Here is a 20,739-nt window from a genome sequence, read left to right on the forward strand (position 1 = left end):
GAGATGGGTCTTCATTGCTGCTTGCTGGCTTTCTCTAGTTGCAGCAAACGAGGGCTATTCTTCGCTGTGGTGCTCAGGCTTCTCATTACAGTGGCTTCTCCTGTTGTGAAGCACGGGCTCTGGTGTGCAGGCTTCAATAGTTACAGCATGTGGGCTCAGTAGTTGTGGCTTATGGGCTCCAGAGCAAGGGTTCAGTGGTTGTGGTGCATGGGCTTAGTTGCTCTGTGGCATGTGGGGTCTTCTCAGACCAGGGATGGAAATTGTCCCCTGCAGGCAGGGGACAGGCAGATTGACAGGCAGATTCTTAACTGCTGGACCACCAGGGAAGTCCTGTCCAGTGGTTAAGACCCCAAGCTCCCAATTCAGGGGGCATGGGTTTGATCCCCGGTCTGAGAACTAAGATCTTGCATGCTGCTCAGCAAGGAAAGCTGATTTCCCAAAGGAAAAATGGGTTGCTGTTAGGGGAAGGAGAGAAGATGATGGGTGGACAAAGAATCAGGTGTTCCTTCCCATGGATCTATTTGTGATATTGTGCTAACAGCCAAGATATAATATATCTAGCTCTTGATTTGAAACATTTTGCAATTAGTGGGAGAGGCAGATGTTCAAAATAACTCAAAGAGATATTGAGTAAGAGAAGTAAAGCAGAATGCAATGGCAATACACTGAAAACAGATTCACCCTGCTTGGGGAATATGGAGAAACTTATAGAGGAAGAGGGCTTTTAAGTTATAATCCTTCACAAAGGGTAGGATTTGAAATACATGTTGCTGGAGGGCAGAGACAATATTTTACTTGATTTTTGTGTCACCTAACACAAAACTGTTAACACTTAACCTAACTGTTAGAGCCTAACAGAGTCTCATACACAATTTCATTGGTAAATGTTATTAGGTTAAAAGCATAACAAAAGAACACTGGCCAAAAGGGGAAACAGGAACTTATGTTGGAAGGCTGCCAAGGTGTCCCATGGACACCAAGGAATTGCTGAGTGGTCAGGCTGGGAAGAGTAGGAATCAGGGGATCTCCAGGGACTTTTGAGAGGGAGATGATGGATGGCCCTCTTGAAAGCACTGACATTAATGGAACTCAGCTTGAAGGGCTCCCAGGCTCTGTGCCTCTCAGTTTCAAATTCCAAATTCCTGGCAGAGAGACTCTGATTAAGCCAGTAAACATGTGCTCACCCAGGGTTTAATCATCTATGACTTGGAGAATAGGACCATGAAATACAGACATGCCTGAAGGGACCTATTCCAGAATATGAATGGGGAGTAGAGGAAGCAATTCCTAGGAAAGGAGGACTCGTTGTGAGCCAGACAGGACCCAACAGGTATCTCTTGACATAGTAGATACTCAGTATGTGTTAAATAAATGAAAATAATGATGTGGGACAGGCACAGTCCTCCAGGCAAAGGGAGCAGTGTGTGGAAAGGCAAAGAGACAGGAATACTGAGGACATGATTGCTGCTGCTGCTGCTGCATCACTTCAGTCGTGTCTGACTCTGTACGACCCCATAGACGGCAGCCCACCAGGCTTCCCCGTCCCTGGGATTCTCCAGGCAAGAACACTGGAGTGGGTTGCCATTTCCTTCTCCAATGCATGAAAGTGAAAATTGAAAATGAAGTCGCTCAGTCGTGTCCAATCCTCAGCGACCCCATGGACTGCAGCCTTCCAGGCTCCTCCGTCCATGGGATTTTCCAGTTAAGAGTACTGGAGTGGGGTGCCATTGCCTTCTCTGGGACATGATTGAAGAACAGTTAATAGAATAATGAGGGGACTTCCATGGTGGTTCAGTGGTTAAGACTCTGTGCTTTCACTGCAGGGGGCGTAGGTTTGATCCCTGGTCAGGGAAATAAGATCTCATATGCTGCACAGCCAAAAAAAAAAAAAAATTATGGAGTGTTGAAACCTATAAGAGTCTTGTTTTATTTATTTATTTATTTTTAATATTTTGACCACATGGCTTTTAGGATCTTAGTTCCCCAACCAGGGATTGAACCCAGTGGAAATGTGGAGCCCTAACCATTGGACCACCAGAGAATTCCCAAAGGGTCTTGTTTTATAGATGAGAAAAGCAGGAGTCATAGAGAGGAAGTTACTGTGGACCTGGAAGAGAAGGTTGTTTATTTGTACCTTATAAGACTCAGCATAAAATAGTTATCAGAAGAGAAGTGATCTTTGAAGTGCTAGGAACAGATGAGCTAGCCAAGGGAGGGGGAAGTTAGGGAGAGAAGAGGATGGATTGTAAAATTAAAGCAGCCATGCCCCGCTTTAAGAAGTTGATGGGGTTGGAGGGAACAGTAAAGTAGATTGTGGGATGGTTGGAGAGGGAGAAGAACACCTTACTGGGTGCAGGGCACTTTCATAGGTATTATCTTAGGTGATTCTGGTGCTTATCTGATGTCCTTCTGCTTGGAAAATCCCTGCTCCCTCCCTCCAGGTCTTTGTCTCTACCAGATAACCAGAACCTTCTTTTTTGGAACCTGCTTTTACTGGATAACCCTGTCCAAGCTGCTTTTTCATAGATGCCTGTCTGGACCAATGAAATCCTCTCTGCCAGCAATTTAGAATTTTGAGCCTACAGCTGCCAGGAAATTGGAAATTTAATTCCAATCAGATGAACAACAACAAAAAAGTGAAAAAGAATGCTTGAGGACTTCCACGGTGATCCAGTGGCTGGGAGTCCTCCTGCCAATGCAGGGGACACAGGTTTGATCCCCAGTCTGGGAAGATTCTACATGCCAAGGGGCAACTAAGCCTGTGAGCCACAACCACCGAGCCCACCAGCTGCAATTACTGACCCATGAACTAAGAGCCCGTGCTCTGCAACAAGAGAAGCCACTGCAATAAGAAGCCTGCACACCGCAACTAGAGTAGCTCTCACATGCCACAACTGGAGAAAGTCTTTGCACAGCAGCAAAGACCTAGCACAATCTCTCTCTCTCTCTCTCTCTCTAATATATATATGAATTCATATATATATATAATATATGAATTCATATATATTATATATATATATATATGAATGCTTAAAATGGTAGCATTAAAAAACACCAGCGATTCAAAACATTTGGAACCTTCACTTACCCTTCTTATTACCATGGTTAGAGACTGAATATTTCAGTAGCAGCCTCAAGTCAAGTCATGACAAGTGAATGGCAGAACTTAGTGGGACGTCCACTTGTGGTGAGGTTCCTGGAATTATAAGGTGTGGTTGTTCAACTCTTTATTGGAATTTGGGAGAGACCTCAGATTCTTTCCAATAAGTTTCCCGCACCCTACTCTTGTTTTTTTTTTAGTGGGTTTTTTTTTTTTTTTGAATAAGATTATAGCTAACACTGTATTCTCTTCTATCTTCACAACCTATGAGGTAGGTGCACTCATATTCTCTGTTCTGTAGATGAGAAAACAGGCTCAGAGAGGTTAAGCAACTGACCCAGGGTCACACTGCTGTGTAGGTGGGGTGTCTGAGCCTGGCTCTTATCTGTCATGCTACACACTTAATTTGTATCTTTGTTCTTGTATCAAGAACCCTTTAATGCAAACTTCCTGAGGTCAGAATTAGGTTCTCCATTGAAGATGAGGGTGCTGACACTCACAGAGGTTAAGGAACTGGCCCAGGGTTGCACCGTTTATTCTGTGTCAGAGCCAGGATTCAAACTCTGTGTCTCACTTCAGCTCACATCAGCCTTCTAGTTAATGCAGCTGCTTCTGTTGACCATTGTGATGGTCAAGGGAGGAAAGACTATCTAGGAGGGTGGAAGGGGAATGATTGGCAGATTCTACAGTCAAGTTAAAATAAAATGACCCAGAAGAAGACATAAGCTTTGGTGAGAAAAAGGTCCCTAATGACCTTCAAGAGCACTGTCCTATGGAGAGGAGAGTGCAGAAGCCACCTTGGTGGGGCAAGTTGGGGTAAGGACTTGGGGACCAAGATGGGAAAGGGGGGAGTTACTTGAAGGTCAAGATGGGAAAGACAGAGAATCTGCAGAAACAGAAGGGAAGGAATAAGTGGAAAAGGTCAAGAGAAAGAGGAGAACGGATAAAACCCACAGGGCAGGGGTGGAACCAAGAGCACTTCCATTAGTCCACGTGTTTATTGAGCACCTACTGTGTGTCCTGCAGGGAGAGACAAGGAAGAAGTGAACAGGCAAAATCCATTTTTCCAGAACTGATAGTAAAATGAAGAAGACAGATAAGAAACTGTAAATAGATAAATAAAATGAGGATTATGATAAGAGTTTCAGAGGAAACAGCACATAGAGATAAGACTAAAGTTGCTGGGAGCAACCTTAGGTGGAGGTAGTTAGACAAGCTCTCTCTGAGCAGGTGAGACCAGAAGGGTGAGAAGGAACTAGCCATACCAGAGCTACAGAAGGAAAAAGAAGGGCATATGCAAAGGCCCTGAGGTGGCAATGGACTGGCTGGAATTGAGGGGACAGGAGAGAATTTGGTGGGATAGGTGGGGCCTTGGAGGGAATGAGAAAGGAGAACTCCTTTTTTCCTAAGCCCCACGGGAATGACAGGGCTTCCTGGTGGCTCACAACCTGCCTGTAATGCAGGAGACCTGGGTTTGATCCCTGGGTCAGGAAGATCCCCTGGAGGGGGGCATGGCAACCCACTCCAGTATTCATGCCTGAAGAATCCCATGGTCAGAGGAGCCTGATGGGCTGCAGTCGGTAAGGTCACAAAAAGTCAGACTGAAGCAACTTAGCATGCACGTGGGAATGACATGGTATGGATGATGTTTTAAGCAGCATAGGAAAAACATTTAGCCTTGAAAATACTGAGTAAGGAGGACTGTTTTTCAGACAGGACTGAAGAGAGCTGCTTGCATGATGATGCCTGAGAAGTGTTTTTGCAGAAAGTAGAAGTCCAAGGAATTCATGTTGCATGGACCTGCCCTTCTCTGTGATTTTGTTTATTTACTTATTTATTGGCCATACCACTCAGCATGTGGGATCTAAATTTACCTAATGTGAAGAGTAACAAACCGTCCCAAAATGTACTGGCTTAACAATCTGGAGGGGAAAAATAACAAAGCTGGAGGTATCATCCTTCCTGATTTCAAACTATAAATTACAAAGCCATAGTAATCAAAACAGCACAATACTGGCAGTACCTAGATAAATGAAACAGAATTTAGAGCTCAGAAATAAACGCACACAAAAATGGACAACTTATATTCAACAGAGGAGTAAGGACACACAATGGAGAAATGATAATCTCTTCGATAGATGTTGTTGGGAAAATTGTATAGCCACATGCAAAAGAACGAAGCTAAACCAACTCGAAATGGATTAAAGACGTGAATGTTAGACCTGAAACCATAAAACACCTAGAAGAAAACATAGGCAATATGCTCTTTGATAAGTCTTAGCGATATCTTTCCAGCTATAGCTCCTTAGGCAAGGGAAACAAAAGCAAAAATAAACAAAAGAGGGAATTTCCTGACTGTCCTTTGGTTAGGGCTCTTTCACTGCTGTGTGGGTTCAACGCCTGGTTGGGGAACTAAGATCCTGAAAGCTGTTATGGCATGGCCAAAAAAATAAAAATTTGGACTTCCCTGGTGAACCAGTGGTTAGGACTCTGTGCTTCCAATACAGGGGCCCGAGTTTGATCCCTGGTCGAGGAACTAGATTCCACATGCCACAACTAAAGATCTTGCATGCGGCAACCTGGCACAACCAAATAAATAAATATGTATAAATTTAAAAAATAAAGAAAAATTTAAAAAAGAAAAACAAATGAAACTGCAACAAACTAAAAACTTTCACACAGCAAAGAAAACCATCAACAAAATGAAAAGACAACTGACAACCTACAGAATGGCAGACTACATTTGCAAATGATATATCCAAGGGGTTAATATCCAGAATACAGAAAGAAATCATATAGCTCAACAATAACAAAAACAAGCAATCCAATCGAATTCCCTGGTGGTCCAAAGATTAGGACTCCGAACTTCCACTGCAGGGGGCCTGGGTTCAATCCCTGGTCAGGAAATTAAGATCTCTTAAGCTGAGTGGCATGACCAATAAATAAATTAATTAATTAAGAGTAGAGAAGATGAACAGAGAAGGCACTGGCACCCCACTCCAGTACTCTTGCCTGGAAAATCCCATGGATGGAGGAGCCTGGTAGGCTGCAGTCCATGGGGTCACTAAGAGAGCGACTTCACTTGCACTTTTCACTTTCATGCATTGGAGAAGGAAATGGCAACCCACTCCAGTGTTCTTGCCTGGAGAATCCCAGGGACGGCGGAGCCTGGTGGGCTGCCATCTCTGGGGTCGCACAGAGTTGGACATGACTGAAGTGACGCAGCAGCAGAGAAGATGAACAGACTTTTTTTTCCAAAGAAGATATACTTACTGATGACCAACTGGCCTGTGGAAAGATGTTCAACATCACTAACTTTTCCGGAAGTGCAAATTGGAATCACAATGAAATATCACCTCATGCCTGTTAGAGTGGTTATATCAAAAAGGCAAAAAATAACAAGTGTTGGCAAGGATGTGGAGAAAAGGGAACCCTCATACACTGTTCAGAGAAGACAATGGCAACCCACTCCAGTACTCTTGCCTGGAAAATCCCATGGACGGAGGAGCCTGGTAGGCTGCAGTCCATGGGGTCGATAAGAGTCAGACACGACTGATCGACTTCACTTTCACTTTTCACTTTCATGCATTGGAGAAGGAAATGGCAACCCACTCCAGTGTTCTTGCCTGGAGAATCCCAGGGACGGGGGAGCCTGGTGGGCTGCCGTCTATGGGGTCGCACAGAGTCGGACACGACTGAAGCGACTTAGCAGCAGCAGCAGCATACACTGTTGGCAGGAATGTAAATTGGTGTAGGCAGGAATATAACTTTTCCACTATAGGAAAAGTTATGGTGTTGCTCAAAAAATTAACAGCAGAACTAAAATAATAGTCCAGCAATCCTACTTCTGGGTTTTTATCCAAAGAATACAAAAAGACTAATGAAAAAGATATGTGCTCCACTATGTTAATTGTGGCATTATGTACAATAGCTAGAATGTAGAAACATTCTAAGTGCCCATTAATAGATGAATGAATAAAGTAGATATGGTACACATACTCACACACACACTGGAATACCACTCAGCCATAAAAAGGTGAAATCTTGCCATGGGTAACATGGATGGGCCTTGAGAGTATTATGCTAAGTGAAATAAATCAGATAGAGAAAGACAAATACTCAATGATTTCCCTCCTATGTAAAATATAAAAAACAAAAAAAGAAACAGAATAAATGAACGAACCAAACAAGAACAAACATGTAGATACAGAGAACAGAGTAGCGATTACCAGAGGGAAGGGCAAAATGGGAAAGATACATCTATCAGCTGTATGATGATAGATGGAAACTACATTTTTGGTGGTGAGTATGTGATAGGCTGGAGAAGGCAATGGCACCCCACGCCAGTGTTCTTGTCTGGAGAATCCCAGGGACGGGGGAGCCTCCTGGGCTGCCGTCTATAGGGTCATACAGAGTCGGACACGACTGAAGCGACTTCGCAGCAGTAGCAGCAGCAGCATGCTATAGGCTGGGGCTTTCCAGGTGATGCTACTGGCTGCCTGCCAATACAAGAGACATAAGAGATCCTGCTTCAGTCCCTGGGTTGGGAAGATCCCCTGCAGGAGGGTACAGCAACCCACTCCAGTATTCTTACCTGGAGAATCCCATGGACAGAGGAGCCTGGTGGGATGCAGTTCATAGGGTCGCAAAGAGTCAAACATGACTGAAGCGACTTCGCGCGCATGCGTGCTATAGGCTATATAGAAATAGAAATAAAATGCGCACATGAAACAGTTATACACCAATGTTACCTCAATTAAAGGAAAAACCAAACAAAGAACCTAGTAGCTTAAAACAATGACAACATTTATTTTGCTTGTGAATGTGTAATTTGGGTAAGGCTCAGCAAAAACGGCTCATTTCTGCTCCATCTGGCCTCCATCTGGCCTCCATCCGGGTGGCTTCAAAGCTGCGGCTGGAATCATATGGAGTCTGACTCACAGTTGGTGCTTGCTGTCACCTAGGCCTTAGCTAGACTGTTAGCCAGAACACTTTCAGGTGGTTGCTACATGTTGCGTAGGCTTCCTTATAGCACGGTGGCCGAGTTCCAAGGGTGAGTGTTCCAAGAGAAAAAGTCAGGTGGACACTGCATTGCCGTTTAATTTTTAAAAATATTTATTTACTTATTTGGCTGTGCCAGGGCTTAGTTATCTGTCAGCATGTAGGATCATCTTAGTTGCAGTCTGCAGGATCTTTAGCTGTGGTTCACGAACTCTTAGCTGTGGTATGTGGGATCTAGTTCCCTGACCAGGGATCAAACCCAGACCTTTTGCATTGGGAGCACAGAGTCTTAGCCACTGGACCACCAAGGTAGTCCTGTATTGTCTTTTATGACCTAACCTCAAAAGTCAGGCAGCATCATAACCATTGTATTCTATGTGGAATGAGACTCTACATTTATTATAGACGCAAGAAGTGTCAAAGAATTTGCAGATATGTTTATAAAGATATGTCCATCCACCATGGACTTGAATGGGCTGGACTTCTGCACTCTGCCCTTATTTATTTGATGGGTGGAGGGTGCAGGCATCAGGTTTTCTCCTCCTTTAGGTCCTTCCTTCCTTGGAGATCCAAAAGGAAGTTTTATCCTTGATATGAAGTCAAGGAAGAGAAGCTATTCAGGCTCTCCAATTGAACACACTTGGGTTTGAATCTGACTGTCATTTACCAGCTCTTTGTTCTTGGGTAAGTCACTTAACCTTGGGGTAAGCCTCATTTTTCTCATTTGTAAAATCAGAGTATCTTGGAGCTATTTTAAGGATGAAATGAGTTAACAGATGAGCTGCATAACACAAGCTCAGAAGCAGTAACTAGCACATAGTAAACACTCCACGTGTTAGCTATTGCTAATATGATTATTCAACACCTGTTGATTAATATTTCATTAACTCAGGCTTAGGTGAGTTCTGGGCTAGATGCTAGAATTACGAAAGTGAGTATGAAGGGGTTCAGGCCTCCAGAACCCAAAAGCTTAGAGGAGATGTTTTCAAGCTTATGGACAAAGGAGGCAGCCAGGCCTGATTCTCATTCTGAGTTTGCATGTAGTCTCTATCTGTGGGACCTTGGACCAGTCTTTCAACTTTCTCTGCCATAGTTGCCTAGCTGAAAATGAGAAATGCAACAGTACCCACCTCACTGGGTTTTGGTGAAGGTCAAATGAGATAATCTATGTAAAAAGCTTAGCACAGTTCCTGGAAAATGGTGATTGTTTTATAAAAGTTAATTATTAATTTTATTTACCAGGAAGTAGGCTAACAAATGGATTCATTGGAGTCCAAGGTGGAGAATGCTAAACTAGATGGGGAAATAACCTGTTAAAGGAATCCAGGAGAAGAGATTAACTTTGCCAGGAAGAGTCTCGGAAAGCCCAGAGGAGGTGGTGCTGGAACTGGACTTTGAAGAGTGAATAAGAGTTTTCCAGTAGGGAATGAGGAAAGAGAAGATATTCCAGTTGGAGGCAAGGAGATTTGCAGAGGCGTAAAGTTACAGAAGGTGTTTGGAGGAGGGTAATAAATTCAGTGTGGGAGCTTCAGGTGTTTAAGATGGAGGGGATGAGATTGGAAAAGGGAGTTCAGGTCAAAGCATTGGCTCAGGTGAGAGAAACTTCTGTCTTCAAGCCATGGGGGGCTCTGTGGTATGGAGAAAGGCCAGTGGCTGCACTGGAGAGAGGTTTCATAGGTGGAACAGATAGATTCAGGGATAGATTTTCTGTGTGAATTGAGAGGAGGGCAGTGAGGGAAACACAGGTCAGCAGAGGAGTCCAGAAGGAGGGCAGGGTTCAGGTGGATGGAACAAAGTTGTGAGATGTAGATTCTAAAAACCTGGCTCTGGGGACTTCCCTAATGGTCCAGTGGCTAAAACGCCGCACTCCCAGTGTAGGGGCCCAGGTTTGACCCCTGGTCTCCATCCCTGGTCGAGGAACTAGATCCCACATGCCACAACTGAAGAGCTCACATGCCGCAACTGAGGGAAAAAAAGACCTTGCCACGAAGACCCAGGGCAGCCCAAAAAAGAAATAATAAATATTTTAAAAATAATAAATAAAATACATAATAAAAACCTGGCTCTGAACCCACCTGGTATACCTCTGAGTATCTGTGATCTTGAGATGATCATACTATTTCTATCATAATTTCCTATCAATGGATAATATAGCCTCTATCTGCCACATATAATTGTTGTGAGAAACAAGAGTGTATCAATAAGAAATATATAAATATCAGCCCCTATGTTACTAAGGAGGTAGTCAACTGCATGGGAAAGCATAGCTAAAGCAGAGTTTAGGTGAGGTGGAAGGTGGAGGATCTGCCCTAAAGGGAAGATTAAGATAATTGCAGTCACACACACACACACATACACACACTACAGACAAATATAGCAATTTCCAACCTGGGCTGGGTCTATGGGAGAGCAATAGAAAACTCGCAGCCCCACCAGGAAAGACCCTACCATTTACCCTACAGATGCTCTCACCTCTTTATTTGCATATATGGCGGTCCAAAGGTCTAAACTAGGGAACCAGGAGAATTTGCGAGTAAAATGTCATACTGTGTATTTCTGGGAGTAGAATCCATAGTCTCCAACAAACTCAGATTCCCCAAAGGTTAGGAGTCATTGATTTTCCCACCAGAAATTAATAAGAATAGCTATCCTTGGCGAGAAGGACTAGTGGGGGAAGGGGGCATATTTTCAGTTTTAATTTTTGTGTTTTCTGAACTGTCTGAATTTTCTAACCACAAACATGTGTTAGTTTCATTGAAAAAGCTGTCATCAAGGTTTATTTGGGTGTTGAGATAACAGGCCCTTTTTAGATTTCATCTTTAATACCTCTTTGTACTAAACAAACACAACCAAACACTAATAGCTGTTATTTTTTTAAAACCCTAATAGTCTTACACACACACACACACTATAATGCAAAGAACATCTATTATGTAAGGTGAAATGTCTACATTTCCTATAAACTACTGGTTAATGCAGTAAAACTTGCATTTGAAGTAGATGAGGCAAAAAAGAAAAAGGCACGCAATTTCAAGTATTTCAACTCAGACGCATAAAAACAATGTGTATACGTGTCATCCTTCATTGGTACTGTCTCCTTATTCCCTTGAACCGGCCAATGTGCGAGCCGTTGGCCTTTGATGCTTGAAGCGACGGAACGAAGGGCAGGGTTAAATCCACTACCTTCTCCCCACGCACTCTAGTAATTACTCTATTTCCACGTCATGTTTCCGGGTGTGTGTGTCCCGACTCACGCAGAAACTGAAGTTCAAAGCAGGCGGGAGTCACCCATGTTCTTTTTGCTGTCTCCAGAAACCCATTTCGGGCGTTGGGCCCCTAGAGGATCTGGCGACACCTGGGGACTGTCTAACTGGCTGATTCCCACGTGGTAAGTGCTCCCAACCTTGCCCCCACGTGGTGCCAAGAGCCGGGAAGACGGAGAGCAGGCAGAAAGGAGCCGCATCAGGGGCATTTAAAGTGTCTTGACGTCACGCACTGCCAGGAACTCAGCTGAGTTTTCAGCAGGACATTCCAGTCATCTTCCCTCCCTCCCCCCGGGCTCCTCTGCCCAGAGCCTCGGTTCTTCCCCAGTTGTTGCGGAGGGAGGAGTCCTAAGAGTCGGAACAGCCAGAACAGGGGCGTTCCCAGCCTTGTGTTGGCTCCGCCCTTTCTCCCAGAGGCTCTCTTCATTGGCCAGTGGGTGGGGCTTCGGATGTAGAGTAAGCTCAGCAGGGCCTCTGGGTGGCCGAGAAAACTGGTCATGTTATGAATTATACATGAGCGGCGTGCCCAGGCCAAGCGGGGGCTGGGCGGGGATTGGCTGGAGGGGCTGTAATTCAGCGGTTTCCGGAGCTGCGGCGGCGTAGACGGGGAGGGGGAGCCTGGGGTTCCGACGTCGCCGCTGAGGGAGAGAGCCCGAACCGGATCCCTGACGAGCACCCCAGCTCCGCGCTCTCCCCACTTCTGCCAAGGGAGACTCCGCGGCCTGAGGGAGTTCCGCGGCCCGCACCCCGGCGCAAAAGCAGCCCCGGCCAGTCGGGCCTCAGCCCGAGCAGCAGGTGAAGGGGGTTAAGGGTGGGGCTGCCCCCCGACGGCCTTCAGGCCTGGGCATCCCGGGGGAGGAGGGGCGCGCTGGGGAGCTTCTGGGGTGTTTGGGGGGGTAGTGAATGGAAACTTCAGTGGGGTCTGGGGGATACGAGGAGACACGGAGGGTCGCTCTGAAGGGACAGTTCCCCGGGATGACAGGAGCCGACCTCTGAAGGGACGGGGTGCGCTGGAAGGAAGTTTCGTTCTTTGGAAAAAGGGGAGACGCAGAGGAAGAGAGAGAATGGACTGGAGGGGGAGGACCGTGGGGCGAGGGTACTCTGGGGGGGGGCAGGAGCGAGGGACAGCCCCCCGACTTCCTGCTCCCTGGGGCTCTGGGGACGTTCCGGCCACGGGAGCGACTGTCACGCCGGCGGAGATCACGGAGGGGGGTGGTTGGCAAGCGCCTCCTCGCCGCCCCCCGGCGGGGCCCGGCGTCTCCCGGCTGAGCCACTTCCTCCGCCTTGCCCTGTTCCTGCTCCTTTAGGAGCCAGCTGTGCCCCCCTGGAGGAGGTAGGAATAGGTGTCTTCCTTTTACAGCCTTGCGGGCTGTTTGGTTATGGGTAGGATTATTGCATAAGATTCAAGTTTCCTGTAGGGAAATTGACAGTCTTGTACTCTTTCTAAACTCCCCCCAGCCTTTTTCTGGGGGTAAAGTCGTGTTTCCCTTCTCCCTCTTCCAAAAAAAAATCCAAATAAAACCCCCATCAACCCAGCTCTAAAGAGAAATAAACCTTTTTCCTCCTTGACATTATTCTTTTGTAACCACCTGGTAAACTTGGCCAGAAGATAAATAATTGAGCCCTTGCGTTTACTGGATTGTGGTGTTGCTTAATTGCATAGGACAGAATGAACCAATCGAGAGTGGGAGTTTTCTGTCTCAGAGCCAAGATCTTGGGTAAATGCAGAGAGGGAAACAAAGACAGGCTGGCCTTGGCAAAGCCATGTGTGCAAACTTTACCTGTGTTTGGGGGTGTGGTTGCACTTCAGTTAGCTTAATTCAAACCGTCACCTGAGTGGTTTTTTCCATGTTTAGTCCACATCTTTCTGTGTTATATCAAGTGGATGCATGGTATTGACACACTTATTCTTATTAAAAATGTATATAACGTGTCCCTGCTGGTTGGTTAAATAAATAAAGGGCATATTTATTCTATGTGTGGGTTGTAGTTTTTTGGCTGGCTGAGCTGATAGAGCATTGGTTTGAATAAATCAGAACCGTAAATTATCTCAATCTTTTATATGTGGATTTAGACTGTTATGACTTGATTTAGCCAATTTTATGTTTTATATTAAATATGTCTGTATTCCCTGAGTCAGCACATTTATTTCCTTATTACATGTGCCAGGCTGAGCTACTAGTAGAATTTTTGCAGTGACATTTGCACAGTGGGATGGAGGAAAGAAGTCTTTAATACAAAAAAAATAAAGAAATTGTAGATACTAGAGGCTTTTTTGTGTGTGTATTTATTATTTATTTATGGCTGCATAGGGTCTTAGTTGTGGTGCGTGGGTTCAGTTGCCCCAAGGCATGTGGGATCTTAGTTCCCCCACCAGGGATTGAACCTGACTCCCCTGTATTGAATGCGTAGATTCTTAACCACTGGACCACAAGGGGAGTCCCTGAGGCTTGACCTTAATCTCTATATTTGCTAGCATATCTACAACAAAGAACCACTAGAAAATTCACAAATCTTCTATCTTTATATGTCATTCTTTTGGGAAGAATAGCCATCTAGAAATATCCATAATTATAATTTGACCCACAAAGGGTAGATAGTTCATGTAACCTTAACTCTGTTTTGAAGATAAGGAAATTGAGGTGTAAGGAACAAGACATTTGCCCGGGCAGCAACATACCATAGTGGTGGAGCTTGTACCTTCTGTATATTTTGTTTGCTTTTGACTATCTATGCTTAAGTATTAGGTCTTAATTTAGAGTGACTGTAGGCCCTACTGGGAAAAGTGTCAGTGAAATTCTAACATATACCTAGACAATGAAATACCATCAATATCCTATAAGACTCCAAAGGAGATATTTAAAATAAACCGGTGAGTCCCATTTAGGTTATTACAGAATATTGAGCAGCATTACCTGTGCTATACAAAAGGTCCTTTTTGATTATCTGTTGTAAGATAGCAGTGTGTACATGTCAATCCCAAACTCTCAATCTCCTTCCCCTCAGGTAACTAACTTTTTAGTCTGCATAATTTACCATCAGAATTTAGCTATTTGCTGATGGAAAGAGAGATTTACTGAGGCAGGTTTGTAGGTGAAGGACAGTTATGACCTAAATGTCATTTAAACCAAAGTGTCTTGTGGCTTGATCGGTTGTCATTTGTATCTCCAAATACAAATTGCTCTTTCCTCCTGCCTCTGCACGTCATGACTTTCAGATGGTGAGATGGGGCAGAGGTGGTGGCCATCATTCCAGAGGCCGAGTCCAGCACCTTTTAATCTTATGGCTTTCTCAGAGGTTATATACAGATCAACAAATATTTACTTTTTACACCTTTGTGAAGTTGCTATGAGGAACAAGATGCCTTGTTGACAGACCTTGCAGTCTACTGTGACAACTTCATGAATTTCTTATCCATGTAATGCAACTTGATTTCCTCAAAGAGATGGTGAGACTGTAAGCCCATGCTGTCCAGCAAGGTAGCTGTTATATGTTTTAAAACATACAGCACAGATATAGAACATTTCCATTATAGAGTGGAATGCTTCGCTGTTGGACAGTGCTTCACTAAGCACTACAGGTCTTCAGAAGGAGGAGAGGTTATGAGTCTTGCAGTTGTCTAGAAGTCTTCTTGCCAGAGGAGAGATTTGATCTGAGACCCACATAATGGTTGGCATTTGACTGATGTAAAGAATTTGGGGCAAGGAGGTATGGTGATACCGCACAGACCCAATTCTAGTAGATTAGCAAAGTAAATAGAGGAGTAAGAGGTCTTGAATGCAAGGTCAAGGAGTTTAAAGATTTTTGAAGCCAAATATTGATGTTTAATTATGGAGTGCTTACTACATGCCTGACGTTGGTTAATTTGTATAAAGTAAATGGGTATGTGTGGCCTCCACCCCAGGGAAGTTGTCATTGAAGATGACCGTATAAACTGGACCAGCACCCAAAAAGAGGGGTCCTGACTTTGCAGATTTGTGTGGTTAAGTGCAGAAGTGGATTTGTTTTCTTTTTTTTTAATGAGGATTTTTAACTGGCTACACATGTCCACTCATATTTTCTGTCTTCCATATTTAAAAAAATTTTACCTTAACTTTTGGGTCATGTGTGACAACTAGCCAATGAACACTTGAAGGACATGTCCAGATCCTGGAGAACTCCTGGTGTCCTGGAGCAGCCTTGGTGAGGTCCAGCAGAATGACATCCCTGGGCTACCTCAATCTGTGTTGGTTATGGTGAAATTAATATTGTGGTTACACACTTGTTGCAAGGAACCTTGGGTTACAGTGGGGCCCTTTTGTCAGGATGGTTTTATGGTACTTCGGTAGTGAGTTGTTTGAAATATCTCCAGATTTTGAAAGGAATAGCATATGCAAGAAAGGATTTCTATTATGTTCAGTTTTCCTATATCATATTATTAATATCACAACTCTAGTTCAGATCAACAAGCATGTTATGTAATGAGAGTTGGTTATCATGCTAGGCAGGATCCAAGGATAATGCAATATGGTCCCTGTTTCAGGGACCGGAAGTGGTATTATAGGGGCCAGGGTCTGTGCTTCGTCAGTAGGGACTTAGGAGTGGGAAGATGACAGCACAGTGGTTCAAAGGTCAGACTCTGGAGTCCAGCACATTCTGGAATTGGATCCTATATCTGCCACTTCTTAGTCAGAATCTGAACCTCAGTTTTCTCATCTATGAAAGGAGAGGCTAACAGTGTATATCTCCTAGTGCTATTGAAGACTCCAGGAGATGATGCTGGTAAAATACTTAGCATAATGCCTGGTGTACAGTAAGAACTTGCTAAATCCAAGTTTTTATTAAATGTCTAAGAAAAGTGATTAATTTTTTTAGGGATGAGAGAGAAAGGCTTTATTATAGAAGGGTATTCACATGGGAACACATGATTAGGGTTTTATAGGATGATTAGGAATTCTCCCAACAAAGTTGAGTTGGTGAATAGCTGTATTCAAGGTTGAGGGAACATGAGCGTGCAGAGGCTTAAAACAGCGTAGTGTGTTCAGGGAGCTATAAGTGGAAGTTCTTAATTTAGGAGAACTGAGGAGAAAGGAAGCTGACTCTCAGCCCTTCTGTTAATAATTGGGTTCAGATATTATTAAGTTGTTTTTTTTCTTGTTTATAAAAGTAACGCATGCTATTGTAAAGAAATTTAAATTTGTCGAAATAGAAACCATGTATAATTTTTTATACATGTCTTATTAGTTTGGTGTGTGTTTCTCCAGCTATTTTGCAGCTGCTTCTACCTACCGATTTATCTTGGACAAATTTATTGCAAATTCCTTTTTAATAGCCTAATAAAAAAGTAATACGAAAGGCAGACCTGCCCCCAAAGTAAAGTTTAGATTGCCTGGTTTCCTTTCTGCTAAAACCTCCCCCCTCCATCCTTAAGAATAAATGACTTTCCTAATCACTGAACTTTTCCCTGACCTTTGACTTTTTAACTACATCAAACACGAGCTTTCCTAAGGTAACTGTTACTGTAGTGTTGAAATGTTTGGGTGAGGTGAGTTTGAGGATTTCATGATCCACAGCTGTGATAGGAGTCAAACGAATGGCAATGAGCTCAAACTTCCTGGGCTTTCATCCCAGATCCAACATCCCTTAGATCTTGGGTCAGTTACTTAACTTCTCCCAGTTTCACTTTCTCTGTCCAGAAAGTGCAGATACCAGATCCAATTGTAAGGGATTTGTAAGGATTGAGCAAGATAAGGTATGTGAAGTACTTTGCACAGAACCTGGGAGATAGCTAAAAGTGGAGTGCTAATAATTGCTATTATTAAAAACCACAGTATCTAACTATAAAGTCACACCAGTTATGATTTGTGGTAACCTTTCATGACCCAAAGGAAAGAAGGAGTAATCAGGAGCTTCTAACCTAATAGGAAAAAAACTAAATGAATAGGGAGCAGGGGGATTTACACTGTGGTGGAGGAGACGGAGGCTATCACGCAAAAGGAACAGAGCACGTTTACACGGATGCCTTTGTCAGACGTATGTGTCTCTACATCTTCTGATGGTGGCCCATTTATTTGAAGTAATATTCAACACATTAGATTTTTATGGCCACTTAGGAATGTAAACAGTTGCTTGGAGTTCTTGATACAAAAAGTACAGATAATACGAAAGGTTTGAGGGGTGGGGGACTCAGGCAAGGAAGGTGGGCCAGCACACAGCTTGGGGGTGAGGTCACAGCTTGGGGGTGAGGCTGCACCCTAAGTAGAGTGAATAATCGTATGAGGCCAGGAAGGGATTTGTTCTTTCACATCTGTGCTATGTGAGTGCGTGTGTTTTCATTGGAGGAGTCGAGCTTTACTTTCCTGTCCTGTAACTTTCCTTTGCAAACGAAAACTCAAAACAGCCTTGTGGTTTAAGAAGAGCCACTCAGCACCTCCATGAAACAGATTCTCTTGCACCAGCTCTCCGGTTTGGGGTCAGAGAAGGCCGAAGAGAAAAGGCCTGCCGCTGTTTCTTGGCCGAATGTGGGGCGGGAGGAAGTCAGCAGAGTTTGAAAGAGAAAGTAAACCTTCTGGTAAATAAATGGCTTCCCTATTGTGGAGGAGGAGTGTAAATTATTAGGGGGATGTTTGGGTAGTTTTTGTAGAAGCCATTTCTGAAAACTGATTGAGATGATTGAGGGTGAGCCCTATTTAGGGAAATCCTGCCTGGCCTGCTGTGAACCCACTGTTATTCCCACTTCGTTGATTGATTTTATTAGTTTGTGGCAGCCTGACCTCCTGTTCTTGTTGAAATTGGAGGATCTGAGTGTGACTTTGAGCACCTGCTTAGTAAATACTTCTTGAAATGCTTGTTTTTTGCTTGTTTTCTAATGTTCATTTTGTTTTTACTTTTAAGCAAACACTTTTTCTGACAGAAGCTAAAATCATGAGACTTTCCCTTTGTTCTTTCCTCCCCCTCCCACCTCCAGTCCACCCAAATGTCATCCTCAAAACCTCAAAACCCAGATGTTAGCTGTGTAATTACCTCTCCTCTAAACCAAGCAAAGTGCAATCTTGCGTTGAGTTGGCATTAAAATCGTCAGCCTTTGAATTTCTTTCTACTTGTGGTTTAGATACAATAAATATTTAATCTCAGACTGAATTTGCCTGACAAGTCAGTCTTGTATTTGGGCCTCTTTTTATCAATAGGTTTAGAGAAAGCAAATTTATTGAAACATTAACCAAAATAAAATGTAATTAGAGTGGTCACTGTCTTATGCATCGGAGCAGGTGGAATAATCAAAGCCAAATCTCAATATTTATTCTTTTTTATTATCTCATATTTAATTTGAACATGCATATGTATCAATATTTATTCTTAATTCCATGTGTTATTACCCTTTCCATTCAAGTACATAAATAAGTAGATAGAAGCACTTGGGACGCTTTAGGGTCTTGATTACTATGTTGAAGAATCCTAGGTTCATGGAGCCATCTAAGATTCCTGTTTCTCAAGTGTACTGCTGTGGTGCTGGACGTTAATAGGGTGGGAGTGGCAAGGGGAGGCTGTCCCTATAGGGGGAAAAGGGGTGGGGGATAGGTGAACTCTGTACTTCCCACTTAATTTTAATTTGAACCTAAAATGGCTCTTAAAAGTCATTTATTAATTTCAAAACAATCCTGCAGAAATGACTGTGTCAGAAGTGCCCTCTATACAGCTGTGTGATTCCAATGACTTCTACCACTGGATCCCCTAAACTTGGCAAAGAGAGTGGCTTTCTTTTACCATTATCTCCCAAGTAATGGAGAATGCGACTAGAATTGGGGCATCCAGAAAACCCATATAGTCTCTGGATGAACCTGCTTCCCCTTTCCTTAGGAGAGATGAATGCTAGTCTGAACTACAGATTTTCAGCCAGAACGTATCAGTTTTGTTTTTCAGTTCCAAGCTAGTTTTTTTATTTTAGGGGGGAGGGGAAGTTTAATCACTACAGTAAATGCAAAGTCTCCCCTTCATCTTATCCTCTGAACTCTCTCTCCCAGGGACAGCTAGGTACCTATTTCTTTATCTTTCCAGAATGGTCATGTGTGATATATAGGCAAACATGTTATTCTTTCTCTTTTTTTCTTCCTTCCACAGACAGTAGCAAATTATACCTGTAACTCAGTATCTTTTTGAAGACACTTTGTTTATCTTAGAAGATACTCCATGTGAATACGTTTGGCACCCCACTCCAGTACTCTTGCCTGGAAAATCCCATGGATGGAGGAGCCTGGTGGGCTGCAGTCCATGGGATCCCTAAGAGTCGGACACGACTGAGCGACTTCACTTTCACTTTTTCACTTTCCTGCATTGGAGAAGGAAATGGCAACCCACTCCAGTGTTCTTGCCTGGAGAATCCCAGGGACCGGGGAGCCTGGTGGGCTGACGTCTATGGGGTCGCCCAGAGTCGGACACAACTGAAGCGACTTAGCAGCAGCCGCAGCAGCACGTTTTTAAGATCTGTATAGTGTGGACTTAGGGTGGGATGAAATATTCAGTTTTGTGATCTCACATACAAGAACTTGGAGGAGAAAAAAAAATACAATTTATTTATTTATTTTTAAATCATTTTTGAATCATCGTAGTCTTCTAGGCTACAGATGTCATAATTCATCAAATGATAGGCAGAGATTGCAGAATCTAAAGACAAAATGATGTTGTGGTAAGTATCATCATGTTTGTCTTTAGACACAGATAAATAAATCTGTACCTGTTTACTTTTAGTGGGCTTCCCTGGCAGCTCAGCTGGTAAAGAATCCATCTGCAATGCAGGAGACCTAGGTTCAATCCCTAGGTTGGGAAGATCCCTTGGAGAAGAGAAAGGCTACCCACTCTAGTATTCCGGGCAGGAGAATTCCATGGGCTGTATAGTCCAAGGGGTCGCAAAGAGTTGGACACGACTGAGCGACTTTCACTTTCGCTTTCATAATTTTAATGTTTTAATCATAACGTGCATACTGCTTATTTATTTATTTTTTTGGTTGCGCCAAGTGGCTTTCAGGATCTTAGTCCTCCAAGCAGGAATTGAACCAGCACCCTCGGCAGTGAAATCTTGGAGTCATAACTGCTGGGCAGGCAGGAAACTCCTATACATACTGTTTAGAAATATAGCTTTTCAGTTGACAGAGTGAACATTTTCCCCTTTAAATGTAAACTTTGTTTTGTTTCTGGCCGCATTGTGTGGCTTGCAGCATCTCAGTTCCCCTGACCAGGGGTTGAATCCGGGTCACGGAAATCCTCACCACTGGATTAGGAATCCTGATCACTGGAATCTTAACCACTAGGCTACCAGGGAACTCCCTAAACATGAACTTTGATTCTGGGGAGAAGTCTAGCTACATCATTAAATATGAAACTCCAGTGTGTGCCTGTCAC

General features: G+C 43.7%; 1 protein-coding gene and 1 long non-coding RNA gene across 5 annotated transcripts in view; one reads left to right on the plus strand and one right to left on the minus strand.

Moving 5' to 3' along the window:
- Positions 1-7,219: 7,219 nt before the first annotated feature.
- LOC147351583 (uncharacterized) lies at positions 7,220-11,544 on the minus strand. The gene is made up of 3 exons (XR_015147595.1): positions 11,356-11,544; positions 7,695-7,796; positions 7,220-7,599 (listed from the first exon to the last, which is right to left on the minus strand). It is a non-coding gene; the product is annotated as an uncharacterized LOC147351583 (long non-coding RNA).
- A 419-nt stretch (positions 11,545-11,963) lies between these two features.
- STAT3 (signal transducer and activator of transcription 3) overlaps positions 11,964-20,739 on the plus strand; it is a 75,743-nt gene continuing 66,967 nt past the window's right edge. For all 4 annotated transcript variants that reach the window (XM_086357658.1, XM_086357660.1, XM_086357659.1 and 1 more), the window contains exon 1: positions 11,964-12,159. The gene's annotated coding sequence lies outside the window, so the exon portion shown is untranslated. The remainder of the gene's footprint in view (positions 12,160-20,739) is intronic.

The sequence above is a fragment of the Bos grunniens genome, chromosome 19 (genome assembly GCF_055505025.1).
Source record: "Bos grunniens cultivar Pamir isolate PY7600 chromosome 19, Bosgru_T2T1.0, whole genome shotgun sequence".
NCBI lineage: Eukaryota > Metazoa > Chordata > Mammalia > Artiodactyla > Bovidae > Bos > Bos grunniens.